Consider the following 13,540-nt stretch of genomic DNA (forward strand, 5'->3'; position numbering starts at 1 on the left):
AACACAGAGCCTCAAAAAGCCCATTGCTTGCGCAGCACCCAGTTCACACTAAAAACTCCCCATATTCCAGAAATTTTATACAAGTTATTCCCATGTAGTCTTTGTAAGAACCCTAGGCGATAGGTAACTTCCTTCCCATTTCACAGATGAGATAGCTGAGGCTCAGAGAGCTTAAGTAATTTTCCCAAATTCACACAGCTAATAAGAAAAGAGAGCCAGGATGAGAACCTAGGTCTGTCTACCTGCAAAGCCTTTGCTCTTACCCCTCAGCATTCTTACTGAGAAAAAGAGGCAACCCCTCTCCCCAGGTTGTCCTAGAACTGTGACCAAGGGGCAATGAGCGCGGATGCCCAGATGACACCCACAAACCTCCCACCCCACCCCACCCAGCCCCAGTGAGGGCCCTGAACCAAAAGGGTTAGAAGGACCTTCGATTAATCTAAAGCAACCTTTTACTTTGCAAATGAAGAAACTGAGGGCCGTGGATGGGACCTGCCTAAGGTCACTCTGCGAGTCTGGGAAACCCCAAGTCCTGGCCCTGCCACCCCTCCACCCAACCCACCAGTGCACCCCATCTGGTCTGGCTCTGGGGACTGGGATCCTGAGAGTCCCCCCAAGGCCGAGCCAGGGCCTTTGCCAGCCCTTCCACCCCAAGCCCAGGCGTGGGATCCAGTCTCAGCCCTCCCTGGGCTTCAGAGGGCTCATTCCTGGAAGGTTCGGGAAGTGGAGTCAAATCCCCATGTGTCCTCACCATAGAAGGGACGGGAGGCGCGGCAGAAAGTGGGGAACGGAGAGCTAGAGGCAAACAGGTGTGAAGTTATAGGAAAGTCAAGCAGTTTTTTTTCTTTCACATGAAGTTTCTGCTGCAGAATGATGCTAATGGTGAGGGGGGGGAGAGAGGAAGACAGAGGGAGAGAGGGGGAGAGAGAGAAAGACAGGGGGAGAGAGGGAGGGAGGGAGAGGGGGAGAGAGGGAGAGGGGGAGAGAGAGGGGGAGAGAGAGAGAAAGACAGAGGGAGAGGGGGAGAGAGAAAAACAGAGAGAGGGAGAGGGGGAGAGAGAGAGAAAGACGGGGAGAGAGGGAAGGAGGGAGAGAGGGAGGGGGAGTGAGAGAAAGAGAGAGGGGGAGAGAGAGAAGGGGGACAGAGGGAGGGAGAGAGGGAGAGAGACAAAGAGGCAGCACTGCTCCTGTTCCATAGGGAAGCTCTGGAAGCCCAGGGGAGATCCCAGGCCCTGTCCCCAGGGAGGCACACCTGCTCCCACAGGCTTTCTTGTTATCACGACTAGCAGTTACCACTCACCGAGGACACGGAGGGCTCAGCACCGGATGGAGCATTTTCCGAGGGTTTCTTGTTTAATCCTCACAACAATCCTAAAATACCACCACTATTTTCATTTCAACCAAGTAACTGAAGCTCGAAGATGTAAAACACTGTCTCTTGCTCAAGGTCACACAGCTAACAACTAGTGGAGCCAGGGTCTCCCGAGGATTCACTCCAGGGCTGTGCAAGGCCTTGGAAGTGGCCTCTCCATATAGAGCATTTAGTCTCCCGTTGTCTCCGCTCTGGGGACAGAAGTGTGTGTGAGGCGGGTGTGAACCACCTGGCCCCGTCACCCAGCCAAGCCCCCTGCCGGCACTCAGACACCAGTCCAGAGCTTCAGCCACAGACCTGCAAGGTGGGAAGGGCCCTGAGAAGTGATCTAGTTCAACCCTCTCGATGGACAGATGAGGAGAGGAAGGAAGGGGCTTGCCCAAGGTCACACAAGGTCACACAAATTGGAGGCAGAACCTGGGATTAAACTCAGGCTTCCTGTCTTAAGCCAGCACTCTCCCCCACAACACCCTGAGGCCCAGTGAGAAGCTCCTGGGTTCCATCCCAACTGCAGACCAAACCAGAGTTCACCCCAGAAGGAGTGAGATTGGGCTTTCCTATGGCAAAGGCTTGTTGAGGCTACAGAGTGCGGGGTTAGGGGCTATTGTAGCGGAGATCTCTCTCAGCAGAGAGGGGATCTTTCTAAACATGATTCCTTCAGATCACCCTTGTCTGAGGTCGATGCAGCCCCATCTAGAGCCAGGGGCCAGACAGCATGACCTTGGGGGGTCCTTGACATCCGCTTTTGCCCACTGGACTCCTATCTCTCACTGGGAATCTCTCCCCAGGGAGGCTCTGCTGGCTGCAAGGAGGATGTGTGGCACTGGGAAGCCAGACATTCTCACAGCCGTCCTGGAACTTTTACAAGTGGAAAGAGACGATGGGTGAGCAGGCTGAGGTTCTCAAGGCCCTGCTGACTGTCTTAGGGGGTGGGGAGCCACAGTTTCCCCAGAGCCTGGGTTAGGGGAGGAGTGCAGCAGGTGAGGCTGCACCCCACCCATTCTTTCCACAGGCCTCCCCTGCAGGTGTCAGAACTGGGAGACTTCAGGTACCATAAGCTCCAAAACCCCATTCCACAGATGAAGAGACTGAGGTTCAGAGAGCTAAGTGAGTTGTCCAAGGTCATAGGCTGGGTCAGAATGGAAGCTTCCTGACTTCCTCTGGAACGTTGGGTGCACAGCTCCACACCGCCTCCCCCCTCCCCAGGAAGTGAGAGCTGAGCTCCCAGCAAAGAAGCCTTGGATCAAAGGCATGCATTCCTAGGCGCCAAAGCTAGGGACAGGCGCCCCGACGCTGGTTCCCCGGACCACCCTACCCCCCACCTCGTCCCATTCCTGACTGGGGCGCCAAGTGTCTTCATCTTCTTGAGGTTCAGAGAGGTGCAACAGCTTGCCCAAGGTCACACAGCAAACTGAGTAGAGCGTGCCCTCCTACTGCCCTGTTGCCCCTTCCCCAACCCCCACCTCAGTCTCTCCAAGCTCTGCCGCTTGCCAGAATCCTTAGGACCCCGCTTCCTCCAACGCACCGAGCCGCGGCGCTCGTTGGAGTATGAAAAAGTTTCGAGGAGAGGAAGGGGCAAAGATGCCGCCGCCCATCCCCGCCCCAGACCGCTGCGGCAGGGCGGGGGGCGCGAAGGGACACTCGAGCTCCGCGCACCGCCAGTGTCCCCAGCGCGTCCCTCTCTGCGCCAGGGGGCTCCCGAGCTCCACGCGCGGGGCGCTTCGGCTCAGCCTCACTGCGGCGGGGGTGGCGGGGGGTCCCACGCGCCCCGCACCCACTTTTCACGGTACACCCACTTCATCGGCCTCCCCCGCACCCCCGCCCGCGGCCCCCCGCGGCGGCACCGCGGCCTCTCTCGCCTTCTCCCCGCGCGCGTCCCGCCCCCCCGCGAAGAGAAGCAGGGCAAGGGCGTGGGGCTCCCGGGATAATTCAGGACAGCTCCCCGGGACCGACAGGGTGGTTCCCACGCAAGTGGATTTCCGGAGCCCACTCCCCCACCGCGGGCTCTGTCCGGCACTTAGTTTATCCGGCTGTGAGCGCCGAGCCCAGAAAGTCGGAGCGTCCCAGTTTAGCGACCCTGCATCCGCCCGCGCCCCAGGCCCCCCGGGGGGCCGCGGGTGGTCGGCGCGCGGCTGCGCTCGGGACCACGCGTTGCCCTCGCAGGGTGTCGCCGCCCGGGGCGGCTCTTACCGGGGACGTCCGTGCGCTGTGCGGAATGAGCTCGCCCAGAGGGCAGAGCGCGGGGACGGCCGGGGTCTCGAAGTCGCCGTCCCCTCTTCCTACTTCGCGGCCGGCCGGGCCGCTGCGGCTCTGCTCCCGCCCGCCGGCTCCCGGCTCGCCGGCTCGCCCGCGCTCTCTCTCTCTCTGCAGTAGTAACAGCCCGATCCCGCTCCCCCCGCCCGCCAATTGAGATGCTCCTCACATCCGCCTGCACACAGCGCGTGCCGGCCCCTCCGAGGGCGATCCCCGCAAACAGCGGCGCAGGGCCCCAGCCCCGGCAATCCCCGCCCCGGGGAGGCCGCCCCCGCACGCCCCGCGCCCCCTTGCTAGCGACCGGACGCCCGGTGGGCGGGGAGGGAGGGGCGACAGGGAAGACGCGGCGTGAGGGAAAGGGGTTCAACCCGGCGCGCCCCTAGAGAAGTTTTCGGTGGGTGGGTCCGGCCTCGGGTCCCCGGAGCCCCGCGGGGAAATGCGGAGGAGTCCCCTCCCGCCCCGTGCCCTCCTGCGACAGTCCCCACCCCACCCGCGCCACCCACGAGCTTTACGAGCTCTCGGGAGCGGGGATTGGCTGGGGGAGGGGTGCGGGGAGGGGGATCTCTGCGCTGTCGGGAACCGGCTAGCGGGTAGGAGCGAGCCGATTTGCTTCAGGGGATACGGATGAAGGTTTTCCTGAGTCCGGGCGAAAAGAAAAGGGAGGGAGAGGAGGAGTGATAGAGACAAAAGGCAGAGAGCAGAGGGGAAGGGGCGGTGGGGGTGTGTGGCCCGGAGAGCTCCGACAGCGCGCAGCCCCCAGCTTCAGTGCGGGAGGGTGAAGTAGGGACGGGTGCCCGGGCTCTCCTCCCGTCTCTAGGGAAAGGGAGGAAGCCGGTGGAGGGGCCCCTGGGGAGGGAGGAGGAAGTGTGCGCTGCCCTGGGCCTGGGCCTGGCTCTCAGGTAGGAACCCACCAAAGGGCTCCGGCCATAGGGACCCAGAGCCTCCCCACTTGCCACAACTCAGCTTTCTTCCTCTTGGGGAAAGCCAGGCCTTAACCCTCCCAGAGCACGGGTTGGACCAGGCATTGCCCATACTCACAAGGCAGGAGGGGCCGGGAGGTCTGTGAGCCGTGGTCGGCTCCTGTGTCTCGGCCTCACCCCTGTGCCTCATTCTCAATGCTGGACACTTGCCCACTAAGACCTCATGACCCCAGTTCAGCCCTGTCCAGTTTCTGCTGGTGTGGGGCCACCACCCATCCCACCCCTGCCCTCATCCCCACAGCCTCCCCCTCTTGTTTGCTCCTGTACTTCATACCCAGACTCAAGAATCAAGTTTGGGGTTTGACCCAGGAGGTGATTCCCCCCCCCAAAAAAAATCCCATATGTGTATGTGTTGGGGAGGGCCTCCCTTAGAGCTTTCCAGGACTTCTTATCTCCACAGAGTCTGAGGAACTCTGGGAATTCCCCATGCCTGCAGCGAATCCCCTCTCCCTGGCCCAGCCCCCTGACATCGACATCACCCCAGAGTCGGCCACTGCAACACTGCGACACCCGCTGCTTCGAGCTGGGCTGGAGCCTCTCTTTAGAACAGCCGCTCGCCAGTCACGGCCCCTGGGCTGCAGAAATAGCTGAGTCGGGGATTTCCAGGATGCAAGCGTGTGGGGGAGCGTGTGCCATCCATGTACCCGGCTGGGGCCACACATCAGTGTTGGGAAGGGTGTGTGTGTGTGTGTGGCTGTATGTGTGTTTCGGTGTGGGCTAGGGGACAAGACAGAGGCTGGAGACTGGTCAGCTCTGCTGACCCCTCACCATCCTTCAGATGGAAAAGGGGACCGACCATCAAAGCCTCAAGGTCAGCCGCTCTGCAGGAGGAGACCAGGGATTTTCCCCCACAGCCCCACACCCGGGACCACAGGGCTGCTGGTCTCCCACACTGCGGGGGGCTGGTCACAGCTGCTCCTCTTCTGGGGGAAGAAAGGCTTCTCTTTTGAGATCCACCAAAGGCTTTTTTTTTTTTGCCGGGAGGAGGGAGAAAAGGGCTGAAAGTTCAGCGGGCTGGATGGGGCATAGACTAGGATGTCCTGAGACACTGGGACAGTGGCTGCCTTGATGACTGCAGTGGAATGCCATGGATGCTGGGGGATGGCTGACAGGAAGCCCCTGGCTCCTTCTGGTAAAACGGCTGAAAAGATACCTGAGTCTTATCAAAGCTGCTGCCAGTTAAATTGGGTCTAAGGACAGAAAATAAAGCATTTATATAGGACTACGTCTGCTCCTTATGAGAACACCTGTGTTTAATGTATAAGCTTCCTCCACTGTGCCCTCTCCCCTCCTGGGGGCGTGGGATTCTGATAGGGTAGGGAAGGATCAGGTGACATTTGCACAGGCCGGGGGCTGGGTCAAGATGGGGAGGTGGGAGCAGGGTGGTCCCTTGAGAAAAGCTAGCTTCAGTTTGCTCAGAGTCCCTAGGGCCCCAGAGACACCCCCCCCCCCCCCCCCCCGCCACAGGGTGGTAGCAACAGCTTATGGCTTTGATTTGACTTGATCCTTTTAAACAGTCCCAGGAGGCAGCAAGGCAAGGAAGGGACAAGTCTTCACTCCGCTGAGGCATAGGAAGCCCCCAAAGGGTGAGTGACTCCCCCAAGTTCCTGTGTTGTTTTGGTCGGGAGTTAGAGCATGGAGCTGGGTCTCGTGACTTCACATGCTGACCCTCCTCTAGTCTCCACGAGCTGGTGACATAGCTATAGCTGAGGCCTGTTCCCCAGGGGCGCCTTACCTTTACCCCTCCTACTACCTTCTTGTAGGCATCTCTAGATGTGCCCCCCCCCCCACTCCCTCACCCTCTGAGCTCCAACTACCCTGATCTCCTTGCAGGTCCAGAAAGGGCTGTGCTCTTCCCTGCCACAGAGCCTTTGCATATGCTGTCCTCTTGGTGGAGGACACTGTCCTCTCTGCCCCACATCACCACAACAATTCCCCTCTGTACTGCCAGTCTCAGTTCCCTGACGCCTCTCTTGTGAACCCTGTGCTTCTCGTCTGTAGCACTTGTCACCCTTGCCATGTCCTGTTGGAAACTTTCCCCCCACCAGACCGCAGGCTCCAGGAGGGAAAGGACCCCCTGTCCATCCAGCCGGTGCAGAGTCAGCACGCAATGCATCTTCGTAGTTCTGAGGCTCAGTGTCCTCAAATCACGGCACTGCCACTTGTGCACTGTGCTGTGTGACCTTGGGCCAATGACATAACCTCTCTGAGCCTCAGCTTTCTCACCTGCAACATGAGGACTTTAATTACAAAATAGGGTTACTGCAAGGATTAAAGGGATAATGAATGTAGAGCGACTAACACAGTGGTGTTCCTGGCCCATCCGTGTTAAAGAAATAAAGGCTGTAAAGAAATACAAAAGAAACAAGGGTTGAAGGAAGAGAGGAATGGCCCATATTCCTCTGCTTCCCACCTTCTCCCTGGGGGCTCAGTGACTCTCCTCTCCTTGCCTCCCCAGGCTGCCAGGACGAAGCAGACACAGAGGCTCCTTCCTCGCCACCCAGGCTTTGCCTTTCAGCCCAACATGGGCTCTCCGCTCTGACCCTGTGCTGGCTTCAGGTGTTGGCACAAGCTGACCCCGCTTGTAGCTCGGCGGCAGGCCCTGGCAGAGCCTGGCGGGGGCAGCAGTGTAGCTTCCTCCACGATCTGTAGCAGCATCTCCCAGAAAATCGTCTCCAGCTGAAGTCCACAGACTAAAACAAGTCCCCTCACCTCCCTTCCCATGCGATGGCAGCGCTTGAGCTCCTCCTACACAGAAATTCTGGAGCTGCCCCGGAGCTCTGGGCTGCAGTCCAACGCCGCAGGATCAGGCTCCTGTGGCCCATATGTTTCCTGGGCCTGTGGCTGGAGGGCCATGTTGGGAAGACGCGGCCTCAAGAGGACTTTGCAGTCTCCCCAGGCTGCCTTCCTGTTGCTGTTCGGATGTCCTCCTTTCTATGTGAGTGACCTGGGCCTTCCTGCAAGCTCATGCTTAGGAGGGTGACAGCCCCTTCCCCCCAGCCCTAGTCCAGAGCAGCCCCACAGCTGGTACCCTGGAGAAGCTGCTGGAGGCAGCTTCGCTGGAAACCCCACCCCACAGCCCAAGCCCGGGATGGCTGAGAAGGAGAAAGAGGGGAGGAGAAAGGAGAAGAGGACGCTTGAAAAGCCAACCTAGCTCTTCACCTTGACCAAGTTTCCTCCCCACTTCAGACCTGTCCAGACAAAATAATGACTCCCGGTTCTTCCCTTCCAGGAATGCAATTGGATTTCTGCAAAGAGCTTCTAAATCCTGCAGCCACCACCAAGACCATCACTACTGCGAGTGGAGCCCTGCTCCTCCTCTTCCCCCCTCCACACCTCTGCTCCTCTCCCTCCTTCCCTCCCCCTCAGCTTCACTGGCAATTGGAGCAGGGGTCTCTAGTGCTTGTGGAGGGCCTGTAAAACTTGGAATCATGGAATCTTCCCAGCAGTTCTAGGTGACAGGGTGGAAGCTATGCTGGGTGAAAATACGGTCTCCAGCTGTGTGACCTCGGGCAAGTTTCTCAAACTCTCTGCGCCTCATCTGTAAAACAGGAACAAAAATCTATCTCCCGTGATCATTATTAATATCGCAGGAGTCAAGACCTGTGAGAAACTTAGAACAATGTCTGGGACATAATAAGTAGTTAGTAAATGTTAGCTCTTATGTTTATAATAGCTCTATTTTGCAGGTGAGGAGACTAATAAGAATAGCTACTGTTTATTGAGTGCTTACTGCGTGCTATGCAGTTTATAGTGTTGTGGGGGGCAAGAAGTCCAGGACGGGTTACAGCTGAGAACCAACTGCATACACCAAACCTGAGGAGTGTGCTGACACCCCTCTTCTGGAGTATTTATTTGCATCCATCGGTTTACATGGGGGCTACAGAGTGGTACCCTAGGGAAGCTCGGACTGTGCCTAAAATGGGCTCCAGACGTATGGAGACATACCTGGCGGACTTTAAACAGACGTTTCTGGTAAATAAATTGTCAGAAAGAAGGAATACAGCTGACAAAATGAGCAGAGCCCACAACAGGGCTTGAGGGTCAGAGGGAGCGACCCTCCAGCTTGGATACTGTGGTTGGCACTTGACCTTGCCGGACTCAATGGTCTGGAAAGAAAAAGAGCTGTGTGGAAACTGAAGGGAGGTCTCAAGAGCTGGCTTCCTGAATCTAACCCTTCAGGCTCAGGCCACCCTGCCCCTCAAATGAGTATTTCAGGGCGAGAGGGATACTGTTCTCATTCTCCCTTTGGAGACAGCCCGTGGGACGGGGAAAGATGGAGAGCCTGGGCGGTTGGGCCCGGCAGCAGGAAGAGCAGGGAGAGGCTGCAGAGAGCAGCTGGGACAGTGGTGGCATGGGGAACCGAGGCACTGGAGGCAGGGGCAGCCCAGACCCATGTGGCGGCACGCGTGCCTGTGGGCTTTAGGGGGCTCTCCCACATATGCCAGCTGCGGCGGACTTAGGGAACTCGACTTCCTGTAGGAGCAGGTGGGCGTGTGGAGCCGATGCGGTGTGGGTACTGGCATGCTAGCAATGGTCACGGCCATGGGGACGGGACACACACGTGGGGTGCCCGCTCTGTGCCAGGCACTGCTTTAAGGGTTCAATATGAACTTACTTAACACAACCACCTTAGGAATGAGAATCACTCTTATTCCCAGTTTATAGACAGGAAAACTGAGGTAGACAGGTGAAGGAACTTGCCCAAGGTCACGCAGCTAGGAAGCAGAAGGGGCAGGATTTTATTCCGATTTTCTGCTTCTGAGGCCACGCTCTAACCTCCTCCACCACATGCCTTGCCAATCAATAGTACGTGCCCTCATTCCCAACCAGAGCTGGACAGGATCGTGGACACTGGGTCCTCCGTAAGCTTTCTAACGACCTTATAAAATCAGTGTTTGTCCCCATTTCACAGCTGAGTAAAGTGAGGCTCAAAACAGGCAAACGATTGGCCCGAGTTCGCACAGCTGGGAAGAGCCAGAGCCGGGATGTGAGGGCCGGCCTGTGTGGCTCTCGCCCTCTCCCGTCTCTTGGGGTTTGATGTGACTTGTCCGACACCACCCAGCTAACTCCGGGCTCTCGGGCTGCTCTAAATTCAGTCCCAGTCTGACTGTCACAAGAGAACAAATCATCTCCACGTCCCCCATTCTCCTGGACATCAGGAGAGAGTCCGAGTGCTCTCCAGTCTCAAGCCAGACGTGCAGGCCATCTAAGAACAGATGGGTGGCAGAGGACCCTGAGGAGGGAAGGGGACTGGGGTCAGAGGATCTTCCCAGAGGATTTAGGAAGCCAACATAATCAACTCCCATAACTGCGGGTGTGTGAACTACCGTCTGAGGAACTGTTTACCCGAGCAAGCCTCAAGCCGCCAGGCCAGCCTGCCCACCTGCGAGCGGGGAGCTCAGCCGGCCTGACGCAACCACCAGAGGGGGCCTCCTGCTTGCGCAAGGTGACATTTCTGTCGCCATCTACTGGTCAGAACGTATATAGACAGGACACAGCGTGCGTGTCTGTTCCTTCTAGTGTGACTTGGTCTAGTGGGGGAGTGGTCTTTGGGGGACAAAAAGAGAACCCAGTAGGGATCCTTCTGTCAAGCATTTATTGAGTATATACTAAGTGCCCCGGGATATAAAGTGCTCTGGGGCACATTTCTGCCCACAGGTCTGTGGGGGAGACGGGCCCATGAGCACATATGACGGAGCGTGGGAAACAAGGTCTAGAGCCCGTGCACGAAGAACCCTGGAAGCAGGGGCCGGAGCCTCGCCAGCGGTGACAGTGGACGTGAAGGTCACCCAGAGAAGACAACTTCTGAGTCTCGAAGTGCGCTTCTGGTCTGATGCCAAGGAAAAGGAGGTAGGTGTTCACATCAAGCAAATATCAAGTGCTTAAAAAGTGTGGAGGCAAGAATGCACTGGCCGTGTTGACTGGAGACCCCGCACAGAGCCGGGAGTGGCCGGGGTGGTGCTGCAGGGGCAGCAGGACCCCCAGGCCAGGCTGGAGGGGCTGGCTTTTTTTTTTTTTTAAGATTTTATTTATTTATTTGTTAGAGAGAGTGAGAGCACAAGCAGGGGCAGTGGCAGAGGGAGAGGGAGAAGGAGGCTCCCCACTGAGCAGGGAGCTGGATGCGGGGCTCGATCCCAGGACCCTGGGATCGTGACCTGAGTCAAAGGCAGATGCTTCACAGGCTGAGCCACCCAGGCGTCCCCAGAGGGGGTGGCTTTAACCCACACAGGTGAGGGCACGTGCAAGGCCTGGAGGCAGGGTGCTGTCAGCAGCAAGCTCAGTGGCCGCACTGGACGGAGAAGAGGCAGGCCACTGCCATAGGTCAGTGAGAGATGATCCCGGCCTGGACACGGAGCACAGGGAGAATGAAGAGGCAGGGTTGCAGACTCCCCATGCTGGTGACTGGGAGTTCAGGGTGGAGAAGGGGAACCCAGGATGGCTCTGGTCTCTGGCTGGTGTCTCACCACCTTCCAAGATGGCAAAGTCATTCACAAAGAGAGGTAGGGCCCCCAAGGGAGGATGTGAGCTGTGAGTTCATTTGCAGGTGTGCTCCACAGGGAACCTGTGCTAGATTCATGAGAAGGTGTCCAGTAGGCACTTGGAAATGTGGGCCTGGAGTTCAAGAAGGAGGCTCAGACAGGAGATATGCCTCTGGAAGTCACTGACTCATAAATCATAGAGAAAACCTTGCTCTGAAGATGTTACTAACCCAGTAAGGAGCAGCGACTGGATTTGATCCCCAACGGTTGGATGCCTACGCTGGTTACTTCTCCCACCTCAGCACATGCCTAGCTATCAATAGTTACTACTTTTCAGGTGTAAGTTTCTATTCCGATATTGTTCTACCCATTTTACAGAACTGGAAAGTTGAGGCACATTTTAAAATAAGCCACACAAGTTGATTATAGAGTCTGAAGGGGTGTCCGTCCCAGCCATTGGGCCGGAACTATCTCTGGGAGAGCTGCTCCCTCAGCAGAGCTGGTGGCAGCTGGTGGCAGTGGAGGGGATGCCCCTGGAGAGAGAGAACCCGTCACCCCTTGGCCTTGAGTGAGTGGTATCTCAGCTCAGAAGGTCAGTTTGGAAGTCTGGCTTGCTGGGGAGAAGTGGGCATGTGTCAAGGGTCATGGTAGTGGCGAAGGAGGAACTCATGGGCCGTGCAAATGTGGGGGTGACAGGGACTGTTTGGGGGTTCAGCCTCCATCCTCACTGTTCTCCCAGGATCCACCACACAGACCCTCTAAGCTTCTCATCTCTCACTCCCCTTTAGCGGCTGGCCCCCCTCCTTCTGCAGGAGACCCATCCCACATCAATCTATCTTCCCTGCTTTCTGCATCCTCGACAACAATGGATTAGCACGGGGTGGGGTGGGGACAGGAGTCAGTCCCCCTGCGAGGGTGGGATGGCTGGAGCCCCGGGGCCAACGCGGGAGGCCACCTGAGGCGCTGTGGTCCATCCATCACCTAGGAGCTAGAAAGAAAGATGGCCAGCCTCCCCCTCCCCCCGCCCCGGAGGTTCAGATTCAATTAGCCTGGGAGGGACCCGGGCATCCGTCATTCTCTGTGTAGCCCAGGGTGAGAACGGACCGCCTCAGCACCAGTGTTCCCCCGTGGCTTCCAAGTCAGCCCTGGAATATCCGTTCTGCCTTCATATTAATGGTGCGACTGGGATGAATGACTCAAACTCTCTGAGTTCTGTTTCTTTCCCTGAAGGAACGTTTGGAGCCAACCCACCCAAGGTAGCACAGGGCTGCCCTTGGATACCTGTCCCTCCGCCCCCCACTTCCCGCTCCCTTCCTCCTCAGCTAGCCTTTCGAGAAGTCCCCCGGCTGGGCAAGCCATGGGAAACAGGCCCCTCCCCAATGGCAGCGCTTTCCCTGACCCTGCACGTGTGGCCGGACACCTCGGTGCCAGTACCTTCACTGGAAACACTGAGCACCACCCTTTTCCAGCGGCAGCCGGCCAAAGGCTGCTCTCTGGCCATCACGGTCCCTCCCAAACTGGCCCCGTCCAATCAGCCCAGCTCCCTTGCGCTGCCCCCAACGCCGACTCTCCTGAGCCGTCCAGCCGTCTGCACCCTCCCGGTGCCTACCTCCCTGCATATGCTCACACGGTCACCTGGAGCACCTTTCATTGTCCCTCAGAGCCCCCCTCCCAGAGACTTTGTCTCTTCCCTCGTGGCTCCAGTCCTCCCCGACTGGTCCTCACGGACTCAGGGTTCAGTGCCCCATTACCCACTCGGCGCGGTTCTCCGGTTGCTTCACGGTAAACTGTGACCTCGGGAGGTGAGGGCTCGTCCTCGCAGTTCAATCTAGCCGGGTTCTGGACGCATGGTAGGTGCTTCATCAGTCTGGACTGTTCACCTCATGGGGGCGGGGGGTCAGAAAGAGACCGGAAGCTCTGCACCCACGACTGTCCCCGGAGATTGGGAGCAGGGAGTGGGGGTATCTTCAAGCCGACTTCAAGCAAACCCTAGCCTCCATTTCCAGATGGGGAAACAGAGACTGGGTGCTAGAGTCCCGGATGGAGGCGGGGGCTCCTTGGGTGGGCCTGCTGCTTTGGGGGAGCCACGTCATGTGACCCTGTCACCATACCTCCTGGGCCACCACAGTCATTATTTGCACCTCTTCTCTTCTCTCGCTGAGGAGGAGGTCCTGGTCTAGGAGGCTGGGAACCAGGGTTCTGGGTTTGTCCCTGTGTGACCTTGGCTACGTTATTCTCTCTCTGGGGTGACATCTCAAAGCCCTGGAAATCCTATGTCTTTACCAGAGTGACCGGTCAGTGAGATAATGGATGGCCACGGGCCTTCCGGTGCCCTGGCAGCCTACTTTCAGCCAACTCTCCCCCCCACCCCGTCCCCCCCCAGGGTCCCTCTCTCCCTCCCACTCCAGGCCCCAAACGGGAAATTAATTGCATGCTCAAGTCTCTCCCCTTGC

This window comes from Ursus maritimus, unplaced genomic scaffold, assembly GCF_017311325.1.
Source record: "Ursus maritimus isolate PB19 unplaced genomic scaffold, ASM1731132v1 scaffold_2, whole genome shotgun sequence".
Taxonomy (NCBI): Eukaryota; Metazoa; Chordata; class Mammalia; order Carnivora; family Ursidae; genus Ursus; species Ursus maritimus.